Source organism: Triturus cristatus, chromosome 2_2, assembly GCF_964204655.1.
Source record: "Triturus cristatus chromosome 2_2, aTriCri1.1, whole genome shotgun sequence".
Taxonomy (NCBI): domain Eukaryota; kingdom Metazoa; phylum Chordata; class Amphibia; order Caudata; family Salamandridae; genus Triturus; species Triturus cristatus.
Window position 1 is genome coordinate 934,765,375 of NC_140582.1, and position 17,520 is coordinate 934,782,894.

Below are 17,520 nucleotides of genomic sequence, written 5' to 3' on the forward strand. Positions count from 1 at the left end.
TTCGAATTGTCATATTGATTATTGTGAGCCACCCCAAAGAATTTTGTATTTGAGCTCGTGACTAAGAAAATCATTTAACTAAGTGAGAACTGTTTTGCTCTGAGTTATCAATAATTGGTCTAGGACCATTGTTTTTGATACTAAGATTACACCCAGGTCCTCTACTATTGGGTTACCCCATTTTTGTAATGGTACTTTGACATTAACAGAAAACTAATTAAACCTTTGCATGGTTTGCTCTCCCATAACCAGTTTCCTGAATAATAAACATCGAACAGATTTTCTGTTCAACCTACAAGTAAAATAATTTAGGGGCATATTATCAAGCACTGCGTTAAAATTATCGCCGCTTTAGCGGCAGAAAACTGCTGCTAAAGCGGCGATAATGGGCTTGATAATATGTCGCAGAGAATTCCCATAGAAGCCCATGTTGACACCAGAACATGGGCTTCTATGAGAATTCTCCAGGGCATATTGTCAAGCCCATTATCGCCACTTTAGCGGCAGTTTTCTGCCTCTAAAGCCGCAATAATTTTAACGCCGTTTCTTGATAATATGCCTCTTAGAAAGTTTGTGTAACCATGAACGTTACATATGAGAAATGTGGCTTAAATGGGCTGTCCTGTGACCTTTAAACTGTATAAAGAAGGAGTGCCAAAAGACTTGTGGTTAAAAAGGTCATTAGAAATCGATACCGTATTAACCCTACCCACGGGGTCACGACCCCTTGCTTGTGGCATTTTCTCTGACTAGAAATAGGAAAAGACAGATGGGGAAGTTCCACTTTATTAGCCACCACCACTCTGTGCTGAGTCAGTACTGATATTTGGGACAAACTTACAGGACTGTTGAGACCTCTTCCAACCAATCATCAAGAATTTCGAGTTTGGATTTTGATTTTTTTCACGAGTCACTTTGCTTCCTTCGGACATGAAAAAGCCCACCAGAAGCAAATCAGTTGAAAAAAGAACTTTTAGATTCAGTACAATCATAATAATTTCATGAAGAGTACAATGTGTCAATGATTTGCGTGTCTTGCTCGGTAGAAGTTGATTTACTTGTATCATTTTTATGAGTCTGGTTCCGTTTTCTCTTAGGATACATTGTCTCACCAAAGAATCTGAGAAGTGAACAATGCAGCCTGATCTTTATGGTGAGAGTTCCACAGTAGATATTTGTAATTTGATTTTACTTGTTGTTGGTTTGAGATTAAGGGGCATATCAGCAAGGAACGGCGATGAATAACGCAAAGCGCGCTTAGCGCTTTGTTATTCATCACCGTCTATCTCTGGAATTTATTGGCCTGGAAGCACGTTATCAACAACGCTTTGCTCCAGGGCGATTAAAATTCCAGCGATAGCTGGGGAAATTGCCTTTTTGCAGGGAACATCGCTGGTTTTCCAGCGATGTTCCCTGCAAAAGGGCAATAACCTTGCTGATACGACCCTGTGGTCGTAGCAGCATAATCCACCCCCTATGTTAGGGATGGATAAATCAGGATTTTAGCAGATGTTAGTTTTTGGAGAAAACAGCGGTTTTCTCCAGAAACTAACGTCTGCTAAAATGCTGGGGCGGCCATGTAAATATTGCGATGTGCATATCAGCGATATTTGCATGGCTGTACTACCCAGTGACGCCCACTTTGCATCTCATTAGAGATACGAAGGGAGGCGTCCGGAATAAGGGTGCTAATATTCGATTATGCATGTTAGCACCCTCTTGTAATATGCCCCTAAGTTCTTTATTTGATTTTGAAAGTCAACTGGCGTAAGCACTCAACTTTTGGGAACCGGGGCAGCGCTTAAATGAACTCGGTGCTGACCTTTTACTAGGACTGAGTTGCAGAGTTGTTCTTGATTTACATTTAGGACTTCACCTTACTGAGATAGTCTGTCAGGTATATGGACCCTTTTCATTCCATAACTTTCACCTGCTTTATAAGCCAGTGAAGGAAAACAAGAACAAACTTCATTTTTGGACTTCTGAAGCAACGTCAGGGAGCTGAGGACAGACAGGAGGTCCAACAGGACAGTCAAAGCCCTCTGAAACCTTATGTGGTCTCATTTTCAGAAATTTCCACATTTCTACTTTCTAACAAGGCAATGTGTTTGGCTTGCTGTGAGGTGGTCAAGATCAGGGCCTTCAACATACCTGGGAATGTTGTTTGCGTTAGGGAGGGTATCCTGAGCAGCGAAGTTTGAGTTAAAAGTAAGCTCATTTAGGGCCAAATTATCAAGGAACAGAGATAACATTATCGCCGCTTTAGCGGCAGGAAACTGCCGCTAAAGCGGCGATAATGGGCATGATAATATGCCCTTGTGAATTCCTATAGAAACCCAGGTTCACCAGTACCTGTGCTTTTATGGGAATTCACAAGGGCATATTATCAAGCCCATTATCGCCGCTTTAGCTGCAGTTTCCTGCCGTTAAAGCGGCAATAATGTTATCTCCGTTCCTTGATAATATGGCCCTTAGTTATTTTTGCAACCCAGTGAGATTTCCTAGTTTACTGCCAGGGAGATTACCGAGGATTGGTGGTCAGGCCAAAACCAGCTGGCCTGTCTAATGTATCCTCCTGCCTGATGGGATTGAATCACAGGACCGCACCTCAGAATCATGAGCTGTTGGTGTGAAATGTAGCTCTGGAACTTGAGACTCCAGGGTGGAAACATCCGCTTTTTCCATTTTGAGCTGTTCCTTAAGAACTTTCTTCAAAGCAGCTCATACATTTTTGCAAAGATGCAGAGAGAAATGAGGTGGAGGAGTTAAATTGAGCCCTACTTGACACTGTGACTAAAGTAATATCACCACTTCCATCAGGAAAAGGATGTTGAAGTAATGGATATTGCCCAGAAGCAATCCTGGGTTCCGATAACATTTCTAGAGCTTGATCAACAACAATTGAACTTTCCATGGTTGATGTGAGGTCTAGTTCTATTTCACCCCCTGGTTTTAGCAAAGAGACCAAAGAGTTCTAGCTGGCATTTTCAATAGCCTTTAGAGTTACATTTTAAATATCACTCAGGACTTACAATGCCATGGACAGGTGTTGATAGCTCGGATTCCTTTAATTGCTAAAGCAGTCAAAGCCGTCTATAAGGACCAATTGGAAAAAGTTGCAAGAAGCTACGCTCAGTGGTCACCGAAGGTGCAAAATCCGACTTTGGAGGCAAGCCAGAGATTCAAAAGAGGGGCTCAGTAACTGTCACTGTGGGAAGCACCTGTGAGCACAGCAGGGCATGTCAAATGCACTGAGATGCTTCTGTGGAGCACTTTGCAGAAGAAATAACACTTTTATCTCCTCCACCCTCGGGGTCTTTACTTTACCCTGCCCTTTGGTCGACCATCAGGTGGGTCCACCACCAGCCGAATCATACTTTTTTTTACCCATGACTTCTGTCTCTTCCTGCTCGGTTCAACATTACTTGATTCAGGAGCTGAGCATGAGACACCAGACTTGGGGTTTGGAACACGGGCACATATGGGACTCCACACCTCACTACTTCTCGCTGCACCTCCCACCCACCTCTCACTCTCCTCTATCTGCTCCATCTCCTTTCTGCCATCTTCATGCTCCGCCTGCCACCTGTCAGGGAAGAGAGACACTAATGCATTAATGGCAATGATTACATTCCTGTAAAATGAGTAGGGGTGGGTGTAACTTATGTAAGTCTCTGTAGCGTAATCACGTGGAATCGCTCAAAAATTGCACAAGATGATGTGGAATTATGCGAGAAGTGTAAAACTGCACTTAGTGCTATTTTTTTGCGTAAATATATGCCCTCTTGCATGGAAAATGGATATGAGGATGCATTATGCCCTAAGAAAATAGAGCTGATTGTACAGAAAATAAATAGAAGTGCTAGGAGCCACTTGCTAAATGTGCTCTTGCTGTAGATTCCCCCTCCCCCAAATTTCTCTTAATTACATGAGCAGGCATAATTGCATAATCATCAGTAATTCCACGTCAGCAAGTAAAGTGGAATTACCAAAACCACTCTGATTACTCCTGTATAATTGAAATTCACCCAGATCTAGTAATTAGCCGAAATCCCACTTTCCAGCTAAGGAGAGTGAAGTCAGCAATGAACTGCAACCTGCCACCCACAGAACACTGATAAGGCGTATATGACTTCTATCTCTGTATAACAGTTATATGGGTAAATATGCCCAGGTTCTAGGTAGGCCTGGGCGGAATTTTTTATTCCGCCGGCGGAATTAGTGCAATTTGGTAATTCCGGGTTGCTCTTGTAAAGTGGAATTATTGAAACATGTTGATGATCCACTGATGGAGTTAACTACTTTAATCTCTGAAGTGGTTTTTAAACAGAGGCACTGCACCCTCTTTCCGTCGTAGTTAGAACCCACTGCATACCCATTGCTGCCCTTACATACTCTGCAGTGATGTAAGGCTGCCCGAAGGCAATAAAAAGAAAATAGTGCCAAATGCTCACTCTGCCCCAGAGAATTACGCGGCATCTGGCAGAATTGTAATGCAAATCTGTGAGATTCTGTGGATTTCCGCCCACCCCTAGTTCAAGGCACTTGTTTCCTGGTATTCCTAAAACCTGACTGACTCAGGTAGCCGCATACAGAATATTGTCCTGCTCTATGCGATGAGATGTGAACAACTCCATCTGGATACCTGACAAACTGAACAATATGTCTATCAGTCTGTTTGCATAGAATAACCAATACCAGGAGTAAGAACTAAGAAATAACCATTACAGCTTCAAACGTCAGCACTAATGACATGTAGAGTGCTGTTCACTTCTATTTGCCTAAGCTGTACTCTAAATGGAAGTCAAAACTGGAAGTAATTTTGCAAAAATGTCTACGTTGTTTTTTTCTGGTTCTGTTCACAATTACACCCAGTGCACAATGTTTTATATATGTCTCGTTAACTGCGACATTGACTGGAACAACCATTGTAAAAATGTTGAGCTGTATAATCTGGGACTTGGCTCTTTTCTTTAACTAATAGTACAGTCTGTGTAATCATGTTGTAAGTGCATGTTGTTTGTTCATGCTAAGGGAGCGCAGGATTAGGACTTCTTTTGAGGGAACCTCTGTTATGTTATACTATTGTGTGACTAAGGAACGATATGAAAGAATGGATTAGATACTTCAATATCTTTGAATGTAAAGATAATACATTGTGTCATTGTGTGATCAGTTCAGATCGGCTATGCGGAGCATCTCTTTTAGAACAAGCATTGGCAAAGCCAATAGATCAATCATAGTCATGCTGTTGCAATTGTTAAGCCTTTTTTTCCATTACCTATTACAAGCATATGGCATAAAATATTTTTAAAAACACAGACCATCCCATAAATGTGGCTACCATATTCTTGCAGAAGAAATGTGAAATTTAAAAAATAAAATTCACTGATGTGGTTACTCTGCTGGTGATGTTTTTTTAGCAAGTCTTCCGGCTGTGTCATGCGTATAAACATTACTTTTTATGAAGGTGACCAGAAGAAATCAACACCAGTGAAGTACACAAATTGCATGCTGTTGCCATGTCACCTGATTGCTTTGAAACAGGAACTTTAATCAGACAGGAAAGCAATATATATCTTTGCACCGAAAGTTTAATCAAAATCATTGCCAATTTTTCAAAGATAATACACGAATGTAAATTTAAATTTGCACACTTTGAAATCGTTTGCTCACTTAAGAGAGTGTACATTTTAGTCACTTAAATTAAAGGGAGCCAATGGGTAAAGCGGACTGACCAATTGCCCCAAGCTGTAAGCTGTGGTGAGTGGAAGCAAAATGTGAATTACAACTCAAAAGACCAATGGAGGAACCCTGCTGAACAAAAGGCCCTCTATGTATTTATATTACACATGATTTTGCTTGGAATGCAATACCCTGAGTGGCAGCTAAAACTATGTCAAAGGTCAGACCTAAAAATTGTTTGATCAATTGGTCAGTCAGCTTTTTCTATTAGTACTGCTCCCTTTATTCCACCCCCAGGGGTGGAATAAAGGGAGCAGTACTAATGGAAAAAGCCTACCAGTGAACTACAGCCTTTAGCAACAGTCACCTTGAAGGTAGATATGTGATATTAGTTAATACAGAACATAGTGGCCAACACGCCTCTGAACTATGCTATCAGGTGAACATTTACCAGAAGTGTCCACTTTATTGGCAAAGAATTGAAAGTATCTCTGAATTGCAAAACTCTAGATATGCTCCAGCTCCACTTGGGAAAAGAACTTGAAAGCTTGAACTTGGCAGAAAACATGAAACCTCATTTAGCCGATACATTTGCAAAGCAGCGACAAAAGAACTTTAAAAACAATGGCAACACAAGAGCAGCCTTCAGAGAAACATCCTTCATAGCAACCAAAAAACGTATACTATTTGCTGAAATCATTTCTGAAAAAAGGCATCTAAAGAAATACTGGACTTAACCAGAAGCAGCTTCTCGTCTTAGTTCACTGACTGCAATAGCCTCCTGATCAATAAACTCATGGCCTTAAGAGCCCATGAAAGCTCTCCTTTGCCTCTAAGCTATGACTACCACCTGGAATCTCTGTAGAGGCCAGTGCTAAATTTGAGCTGGTGGTTTCTGGTGCTCGGCACTGGCATTTAATTGTCAACACCGGTACCTATGATAGTCTGCCACAAGGTGGCGATGTTTAGAGAGGGGGACAACAACAGTTGTTTGGTAAATCAAAAGACATTAAAAAATATTATTACCTGCCTCCCAATCATTTTCATGGCTTTGGGGGTCCTGAAATAGTCTGAATTGTCACTCATGGAGGGGTGTGAAGCTTAATGGTTGTATTGGTACTGTCAATGGCAGCGCTGAGATAGGCAATGGATGGTGCAAGCTGGAGTGGACCCCGGAGGAGGGCCGAACACCTATTTTTTTAACACATTAGGCACTGGTAGTGCCTATCAGCACAACAGTACTTTTTATCTTTGTGGTGCTTTCTTCATCACTCCCAGTTTTTTTCTTTTTCTCCTCTCGTTATAATTTTCATAGTATAAGCTGCTGTAGTCTATGTTGCGCTTAATGTATTTCATCGATCAGATATGTGTTTCTTTATTACTTCGAGAATTGGTGCTTGCCTAAAAGCATACCTGTATAAATTGGAGTGCCAGCATTTCTATTTCCAGAACTAGAGGCCTGTCCACCCCTGAGCCTATTAGATCGGCCAATATATGGGCCTATTGGGAACCCACCCATCATGCCTTATTATACAGCCTGTAACTCAGGTTTTGGTGTGGATCACGGCTGAAATCTCATATTTGAAATCACGCACAACTTTAAACTTACTGTCATATACAATGCCCTCTGTAATTATCTGAAGGAGGGGTTGCAACCTGGAAGGAAGGCCAAATTGATGGTTGGGAGGTGCTAAAGGACAAGGCTATACATTGCTTGTGGTTTGACAAAAAGGTTGGTCGTTTCCAACATCTTTCTGATAAAATTATCACAGTAACATCAGTAAAGTGGGTTGAACCCAACTCCAAATTCAGACAAGGTGACTAGGTTTTGGTGAACATTTGTTCTTCCCTATGGTGAGTTACTTCCACCCACAGCATGATTGTGGAACTATCCGTGGGTTATTTTTATTGACTGATTTCTTTCTGTCCCACCAAATGACTCAGTGGTCTACAGGAACATGGTGTATTCTACAATGTTATGACAAGTAACAATTTCATTCCTTTGGACTCACTGATGGGCTTCCCTTGGCGAGGGTTTGCCCGGCTTTCAATTTGATTGATCTGACCCCTCATCTTAGCTCTTTAGTCTAGGCCTGGCAACTCGAAAATGGAGCTGTCCAGCCACTGCCGCACTGGTGGTCCAACCGCCATATCAGAACTTTGACGGTTGGACCACCATTGTACCGCCGCAGCTACCAGGGAACCGCTGGGCCCGGGCAGTGGCACGGTGGTCAGGGCCTCAGTAATATGCTGGTGGTGCAGTTGTGGCACTGCCATGCATATTCTTCATCACAAACATAATTCCTTTGGCCAGTGTCATAAGTTCATATGACCATAACATCCTCTCCTATGCAGGTGACACACAAATCTTGCCCTCCCTCTCAGACAAGACCCCAACCCAGGGACGAAGTTCACCAGTTGAATGACTAAAGCTGCCAACTGAATGAAGTCCAACTGTCTCAAGCTCAATACCAAAAAGACAGAAGTAGTGATTTTCTGCAAGAGGACCTTGCATTGGACTTCACCTGGTGGTTCCTGAACTTGGACCCACACAGGCCCCAAGAACCTATGCCAGGACCTTGGTATCATCATTAAGAAAAAGCTGCACAAGACCACACAAATCAACACTTTGGGAAAATGGATTATTAGTTGACTGAGCTGTGAGCCCTGGTCAGGCAGAAACCAGAAACTGTGTCAGGGTAAGGCAGAAGCAAACCCAAAATTAACCTGTGCTCAGCCCCCTGATAGCTAGGCATAGAGCAGCCAGGCTGAACTTAGAGGCAATGTGTAAAGTATTTGTGCAACACTTCAAACAGAAACACTGGAAACATCATACAAATAGGATTCTAGACCAAGTTACAAAAATAGAGCTGAAAGAATGACAAAAATACAATCAATAGAGACAGAGTTATGAATTTTTAAGGATTAAGTGAAAAAAGCACCTAAAAGCATAAAACGGCAACCGCTGCTATCTGTTTTTGCCTGACCGGGTCAAAGTCAAAAGCTCAGACTGACCGCAATGGAGCACAGGTTGGGGACATTCCCAGATTCGTCCAACTGAAGCTTTACCTTCTCATGCTTTGTGCCAAGATTCCTGTTTGCATTGGAGAGGGCCATGAGGAGCAAGGAGAGGTTTGTGGGAGGATGTCGTCGTGGTGCGAAGAGCAGGCCAGGTGCTTTGTATTGGTGGTCTCCTGCGAGTGGTCGATGCTGCAGGTCGGGCTGGCGGTGGCTTAGTCAAATTGTCGGTGCAAGTGACGTGGTCTCAGTGCAAATGGACACATTCACAGTCACAAAGAGTCCAAAAGCTTGATTTCTGCACCCATAAGCCACACCAAGGGTCCAGGACTTGAGAGGCACCACAGGGTGGTCAGGAACTCACTGCAGCTGGGTCCAGGAGCCGGTTGGGGTGCCTTTCAAGTCCCTGAGACTCAGATCAGGAGGCCAGTAGACTAGCCCTTTGAGTCACTTTGGCATCCTGAGTTCTAGATGAGGTTGCAGGTCTAACTATTCCTCCGTAAGCAAGAGGAAATCAGGCACTAGGTCAACACAGCATGGAAGTAGCTCGTTCACAGAAGTATTCCAGCAGAGTGGCAGTCTTTTCAGCAGTACAGCAGTCTTTCTTCCTGGCAGAGTATCCACATGTCCATATTGTACTGAAGGGAGGTGTCTGAGGTCCAGTATTTATACACAGTTGTGCCTTTGAAGTGAGGAAGAAGCTTCCAGAGGCAAGCCTTTGAAGTGCACAGATGCCCGGACTTCCTGGCCGAAGCTCCAGGTTTACTACAGGGTGTGGAGACAGGACTCTGGTGTAAGTGTAAGTGGGGCTGTTCCCAGCTCCTCCCTGCCATCCTGCCAGTGATGGCCCATCCTGGTACACCTAAGCGCATTATTGTGTGTCACTGCCTAGGAGGGATACAAAAAGGTCAACTATTAGAAATGGCCTTTTTGCACGGTTACCCCAAACATTTTGCCTTCCTCTTCCTATTGTTGCTGAATTCTTTTTGTTGACTTTAGGACTCTGAGCACTTTACCACTGCTAACCACTGCTAAAATGCTTGTGCTTCTACCCTAAATCATATGGCATTTATATATACCTGATTGGCATATTTAGTGTACCTGTAAGTCCCTTGTAATGTGGTGTACCATATACCCAGGACCTGTAACCTGAATGCTACTTGTGGGCCTGCAGCACATGTGCCACCTATTCAAGTAGACTTTCAAACTTGTCTTAGGCCTACCATTGCAAGGTCTGTGTGTGCAGTTTACTGCCACTTTGAATTGGCATTTAAAAGCACTTGCCAAGCCTTCAACTCCACTTTTATTACACCAAATCCACCCCTAAGGTAGACCCTAAGTGACCCTAAGGGCAGGGTGCTGCGTAACTATGAGATAGGACATGTACTTTTAAGTTTTACATGTCCTGGCAGTGACAAACAGCTAAATTTGTTTTCAATGCTGTGAGGACTACTCCTCTCACTAATTAGTATTGGGAATGCCTTAAAACACCTTTAATCTGTAATTCCTGATTAGAATGGAGTAGCTAAATCATGTGTCATATCTTTGGAATGGTGATGACAAATCCTCTTTAGTGGTATAGTTGGATTTGACATTACTATTTTAGAAATGCCACTTTTAGAAAGTGGACATTTCTCTGCTGTGAACTTTGCTCTGTGTACCTACGTGTACCTATGTCTTGAATACACGTCTGGGCGGGGGACGACAACTTCACTTTGTGCATTCCCTCTAGATAGCCTCAAAAAAGGAAAGGGCTGGGTGTGATAGAGCACTCGTCTTCATTCATTTTCATTCCGACAGCCTTCCTGGGAAGAACAGGGGAGAGGTGGCTCACACTTACAGCTGAATAGGCTGTGTCCTGTTAACACACAAAGGGCTGATTACCCCCCGTAGATACCGTAGATAGCCTGGCAGAGAAGACTGGGTTGAAAGGGATCCTTGTGCACTTGAGAGAGCTCCTTTAAGTCACTCCACAAATCAAAGGCACTTTTGGGAATAAGTACCAGGGCTCTGACCCTACCAAATCATTACAACTGGGTCTGGGAAGAACTCTGCTCGAGGTAAGATTGCTGTGCTGTTAGGATGGACATTTTGCTGTGACAGACTGTTCTGCAGAACTGCTTTGCTGCTTTTCTGACCTGCCCTGCCTCCTGCTGATCACTCTCCTCCTGAGGACAAGGACTGGACCCATCTCGCTTCAACCCAGAGTGACTCCAAGGGCTTGGTAGCTTGCCTCCTGTTTTGTGAAGTCTCAGGGACACAAAAGACTCCCTGCAATCCTGCTGGTGCTGCTGGACTCTGCCATCTGTGAGTCCTACCCTTGTCTGAAGTATTCGCTCCAGTCCTGGGTCTGAGCAGTAGTTTCTGAAGCTGCTTTCTACAATCACCGATGCATTATCTCGATTGCGTGAGAATCTCCGCCACATTGCCCCGCGGCTCCAATGCAGAGGCTACTTGACGACATCAGCTCTAAAGCCTGCATGGCTCGAAAATGGCACTCTGCGAGGCATGAAGAACATTGCATTCACTTCAACGGAGCTTGGCGATGACATGGGATGCTCTTTATGCGGCTCGACAGTGGGACTGTATGGGTCCTGTAGCCAACCGGCGCTCCATCGCAGTCGGCTTGCATTTGCACCAGTCCTTTGCATTCTCAAGTAACCTTTTGAACTCTAGTGACTTCTAAGCACTGGCTTCACATTTAATCTTTATAAAAATTCATATTTTGTCTTCTACTTATTGGATTTTTGTCTTATGGTCTTGTTTTGCTCAGATAAATATTCTCTATCGTTTTAAACCTGTGTGGAGTCTTTTTGTGGTGTCCTCATTGAGTTACTGTAATTTAAGTGTTGCACAAATACTTTACACGTTGCCTCTTAAGTTAAGCCTGACTGCTCTGTGCCAAGCTACCAGAGGGTGAGCACAGGTTATCTTTTAGTGAGTATCTAGCCTACCCTGAACAGAGTGGTGGTTCCTGCCTGGCCTAGGTGCATATTTAATCAAATCACTTAAAAAAATTGATTTCATTCCTTGCTGTGCAAGGAAAACAGTAGCAGTAGCACTTATTTTATCCAGATTAGACTACTATAATATCCTGCTTGCTGGTGTAAACAAACAAGTGCTAAAACAGTTACAGATAGCACAACATGCAGCTGCCCGCCTGGTGTTAAAATTGCCCCAGAGCTCTTTGGCCTCTGCAGCCCTTACAATTCTTCATTGGCTGCCTATTAAAAAAAATATTATATGCCAGCTTCTTTTAATCACTTTTAGAGCCTTTAGAGCATCAGGGCCTAAATACCTGGCTGCCAGGTTTACACCGTATGTCACGACCCGGACACATAGATCCTCCTCAACAAATTTGCTTAAGCCCTCTATATTCAGATTTAAACCAAAGGAGGAAAATCCTTGGTAACCCTTGGAACCAAAGTGTGCAACCTCCTGCCTACAAAGCTAAGACTGATGGAATCGGAAACTCAATTCAGGAAATCATTGAACACTTAGATTTTTGCGGCCCCGATGCCCTCTGTTCCTCACTTGTTTAAATTGCGATGAAACTCATGCCTGTTTTGATCCCTCTTCTTACTTCTCCACAGCACCAGGATGCTCGTTTTGGAGTGACAGTTGCACTCTATAAATACGTAAATCAAATCAAATAAAATTTCAGCCAACCAGGAATCCCATTTGTAACACTGGTGATCAGCGGTGAGGATAGGGATTGTGTTTGTGCACTACCATATAGTAATTTAGTGTTCACCACAACTCTATGCTTAAGATCAATTCGAACCCATTCTTCTGGATAACCATTTTTTTGGTCTGTTCTTTGCTAATGGGCATTTTTTATTTTTCTATTATTACTGATTGGCATTTTTGGTTTTACTTAAAATCATGTCTCTCACTGGTGAGCCAACAGTGACACATGTACCTGCCACCTCATCTACATGTACACAACTGCAGTTGGAGATGTCTACACTGAAGAGTTACAAAGTGGCCCAGCTCAAGATTTCCCAACAGGAGTTTCAAGAGAAAGGCACTGAGGGCCTACATGGAAGCAAGGGGTGCAGGACCTGTGGTCCTGAGGAGGGGTGTGAGATTCTGGATGGGGATGAGGAGCAAGACAAGGAGGATCTGGGACTGCCTGCAGGCTAGCGGGCCAACAACTTGCCAAGACAGACCACACCAAAGCAGGGAGCATTGCCTCATCCAGGGGCCTGACCCCATAGAAGCTGGAGATCAGGAGGGAGGAAATAAAGCTAAAATTGGAGCTTGCCAAGATGTGATTTGAGAAAGAGCGGGCTTTAGATGAGAAGAGGCTGGCTCTAGAAAGGAAACTAACCCATGAGCTCAACCTTAGAGATCTGGACATCAGAGCCTTGCAAGTGGTGTCCAGCAACAGCAATGGTGGCAGCATAGCTACAGTGTCCTCCCATTAATCCATATTTCATATCCCAAATGCTATGGTGCCCAGTTTCAATGTTGGGGATGGCGTAGATAAATGTCTGGTAGCTGCGAAGTGGCTTTAAAAGTGCACAGATTTCCAGAGGAGCTCTGGGGGATAGTCTTTGGAGGTACATGCCCTCAGTGGGGAAGGAGGCACTCCTAAAATTAGCGGGGGGGGAACAGACCAACTACACCGCCATGAACACCATTTTAGTCAGAAATTTTGATTTGACACCTAAGACGTACATCAGAAACACAGATTAAGAGAAGGGTCTAAGGGAAATAATATTTAAAGACCTGCCCAAGTCCCAATCCCCTACTCTACACTTATACAACTACGACAAAGGACTGGGGGTCTAAATGAAAGCAAACTTGGTGATGTGTGTCCCTATAGAAGGATAACTGTTCTATCATCCCTGGCAAACCGAGCTGAGCAGGATTCCCATCAAAATACTTCTTAATATTAGAGCTAAAGTATTAAGCTCTGTGGATCAGTGTTATCATATGGTTATCCGCCACCTCCTAGAGGGCAACCTCTTGATCATAAGGATTCCCTCTGTGGAAAGCTCGTATGCTCTTAGTGGATGCCAATCCGAACCAAGGCAAACAATAGATGCCATCAAGTGTTACAAAATAATGAAAAATATATAATGTGATGCAGTGCAATATAACATTAAAAAGATTGTGTGGAGAGACTAGAACACCTAGACAATAACTCTCTCCTCATACCTAATAAAACAAGGGGAGTTGACTTTTGTCCCCGCTATTGATTCATAGCAGTAAACACGGTAACTCCTACTACACGGTCAACATGTTTCAGCCTTATCGGAAATGATCCAGGCTTTCTTCAGGACCTATTCATAGCTACTGCACATGATTCAAACTCTTCATATATAAGAGCACAAAAATAATGAGAACTATACAACCTCGCTTGGTGCGAAACCTTCAATTACAGGGTGTAAACATCACCTATGGAGATATAAAGCAATTATCACACTCCGTACTGAGCAGTAAACAGCCAATCGACACAGTATATGCCCATTTAGGGCTGCAGTCTTTTGCTTACCCTGCATGATCAAGGCTCAAACCTCACCTCTCAGCAACCTGCCTCTGGTAGAGATGAGGCCCCGCTCTACAAAAAATATTAAATAATAAATAAATAAATCAATAAAGACCCTGCCAAAAGTCCAGAATCTTTAGTCAACAGGTCGTATGCCAAGTGTGTGTCCCTGGCATTTGAACTGGCCAGCCCCTCAACTCTCAAGACAAAAGAAAAAACCAGGTGTCGGTCAGGAAAGTCTAAAAGGTTAGTAATAGGTATAGCTAGTGGCATAGGAGATTCAATCCCCTGACTATTATGGATACAATGGTGCTGATACAGATTGCTATCTATATCATGTCTTATTGTTCATATTTGGGCAATATAGTGCTGCTATATCGTGTGTATCTGCCCCCAAGAGAATAGACACTATCAGGGCGCAGTTATGAGTGTCAATGTCTATGACTACCTGAGCTACAGACGTTCATGCCGTTCTTCACCCTGGTACACGTCTAGCAAATGTGCATAAACAAAAGCATTCTATAGTGTGTGGAGGCAAGTTGAAATAATACCATCCCCATTCCTGACGGTCTTCATGCCGCCAATATCTAGCATGAGAGGACCAAGGGTTGCGGCGTTAGAGCATTACACCGCAACCAGCAAGTAACCTGTACTTTTAAATGTCAGACCCCAAATCATATAGAGCCATATGTAGTTCCTAACAAAAAAGTTACAAACCCACTCTTTCCACCCGTGAACTTAGTTGTCAAACTGACCTGTCCGTCGGTACCTCTGTGTGTCACCGAGTCAGGAAGGGAGGCACTGAGGTGGCGATCAACTCGGTTTAAATACGCCCAACTCGTTCTCGTCAGCTTATTTCCGGTATCAGATTTTCGCGCCTCACGCGCCTTGTCAGGGACAACGTTGGGACGTAAAACTACAGGATGACATCACGCGTTCCACCATTGGCTGAATGCACAAAACGAGTTTCTGAATGTTACAGTTGAATCGAGTCATACCAGATTGGCATTTCTCGACCTGTCTATCTTTGCTACACCACATGGCTTGGAGGGCGAGGTCTATCGGAAACCCATGTCGAGGAATTCTCTTCTCAGATATGACAGTCAGCATCCTAGAGCACTCAGAGACAACTTACCCTATGGACAGTTCTTCCGCGTCCGAAGGAATTGTTCCACCCCTGAGGGCTTCCAAATACACACAAAAGTGCTGACCACTAGTCTTCTAGAGAGACATTACCCTCGCAGAATAGTAAAGCGCGCTCTGAAAAGAGCAACCAACAATCATCGTGAGGCCCTGCTTGAGCCACCTGTGCAGAAACCACCTCTAGACAGACTAACTTTTGTACACACTTTTAGTACATTGTCTAACCAGATACAGAAAAGTATCAGACATCATTGGCGCCTGCTGAATTCCAGTAAAGAAAAGATTCCCTTGCCCCTTTTTGCATTTAAAAGAGGCAGCAACATCAAGGACAAATTAGTACACACACGCCCCAAGACACCGGTACCGAGACAACTGGGTACACTCTGGGGTTTACCAGCAGTCACAGGTCATCATCCCTGTGGGGATTGCTCTATTTGTCCACAGACCTCACACTCGAAATCGGTTGATATAGGAACCAGCAAACCATGGGTTCAGTATCAGTTCACTAACTGCAACAGCAGTAATTTGATCTATTTGATTACCTGCCCTTGCCGGATTAACTATGTCGGGATGACTACCCGCAAAGTTAAGGCTCGGATGTTAGAACATAAGAGCACATTTAGATGCAAGAAGCTAACCACAAGACTCATGAGACATTTCTCCGAGAAGCATGGACCAGAGGATTTCAAATGGACAGTGTTAGAAAAACCTAACATACCCTTATCTGTCAGTGACATCTCTAGATACCTGTTTATTAAAGAGCAGAAATGGTTTACAAACTCCATAGCGATACTCTGGGTCTGAACGATGACATTCCGTGGGTGAGTCTCTAATCCATCAAATCCCCACGCTTGAATTTGAACCAGCAGTGTACTATTACACATTCTTGGGTACCAATATCTGCTTTCTTGGCCTGACGTCTGTAACTAGAGGGCTTCTGGGCCATATGGAATGTTGTACTTTCGGCATGTAAGTCCAACGAAGACTATCCCCTGTACACAATGGCACATTTTTTGTGTATTACAAATACAGGATATTTATACACTAAATCCTATCTTGCAACACCTGAAGAAATGACAACCACTCGACAGCTAACGATGTGAGAATGACTGATGCATTTATATTCTCCGAGTATTCGCTGATGAGGTTTGTCATTATCGAATGATTGTGAGTCAAAAACCTGTTAATATATCAGAACTCTCTGTGGACGTTTGGTTAGGAGCCATATGGTATATGGTTGTTATGGAAATGTTACACCCTGGGTATGACAGTCTAGAGAGCATCATACCTAGGACACTATGACACTCCTATGTGGAATATGAGCACATGACAGTTACATACAAAACTCAGTGTTACTTGAGTTTGTAATAAATAAAAGACGAACAATTAATAACATATGATGGGATAATGATTTATGCACTTAGTTACTTCGAATACCTTTTGAATACCAACTATAATTGAGTGGTTGTGAGTCACATACCCGAGGATACAACAAGCCACTCTGCCGGTGTTGCTTGGGAACCACAGGCGTTAGAGCTCCCTGGGCAGTTAAGAACTACAGAGTTTGATTTCCGCTTGTTGGTAACGCTGGCCTTTTCGAACTACAATTGATTTACGTATGACGTCATGTTGTAGTTCCACAACCCAACGAGGTTTTATATCCCGCAGGCCGTTAACGCCTGCTTTTGGAACTACAAAGGATTGACGCGTGATGTCATCCTGTAGTTTTACGTCCCAACGTTGTCCCTGACAAGGCGCGTGAGGCGCGAAAATCTGATACCGGAAATAAGCTGACGAGAACGAGTTGGGCGTATTTAAACCGAGTTGATCGCCACCTCAGTGCCTCCCTCCCTGACTCGGTGACACACAGAGGTACCGACGGACAGGTCAGTTTGACAACTAAGTTCACGGGTGGAAAGAGTGGGTTTGTAACTTTTTTGTTAGGAACTACATATGGCTCTATATGATTTGGGGTCTGACATTTAAAAGTACAGGTTACTTGCTGGTTGGGGTGTAATGCTCTAACGCCGCAACCCTTGGTCCTCTCATGCTAGATATTGGCGGCATGAAGACCGTCAAGAATGGGGATGGTATTATTTCAACTTGCCTCCACACACTATAGAATGCTTTTGTTTATGCACATTTGCTAGACGTGTACCAGGGTGAAGAACGGCATG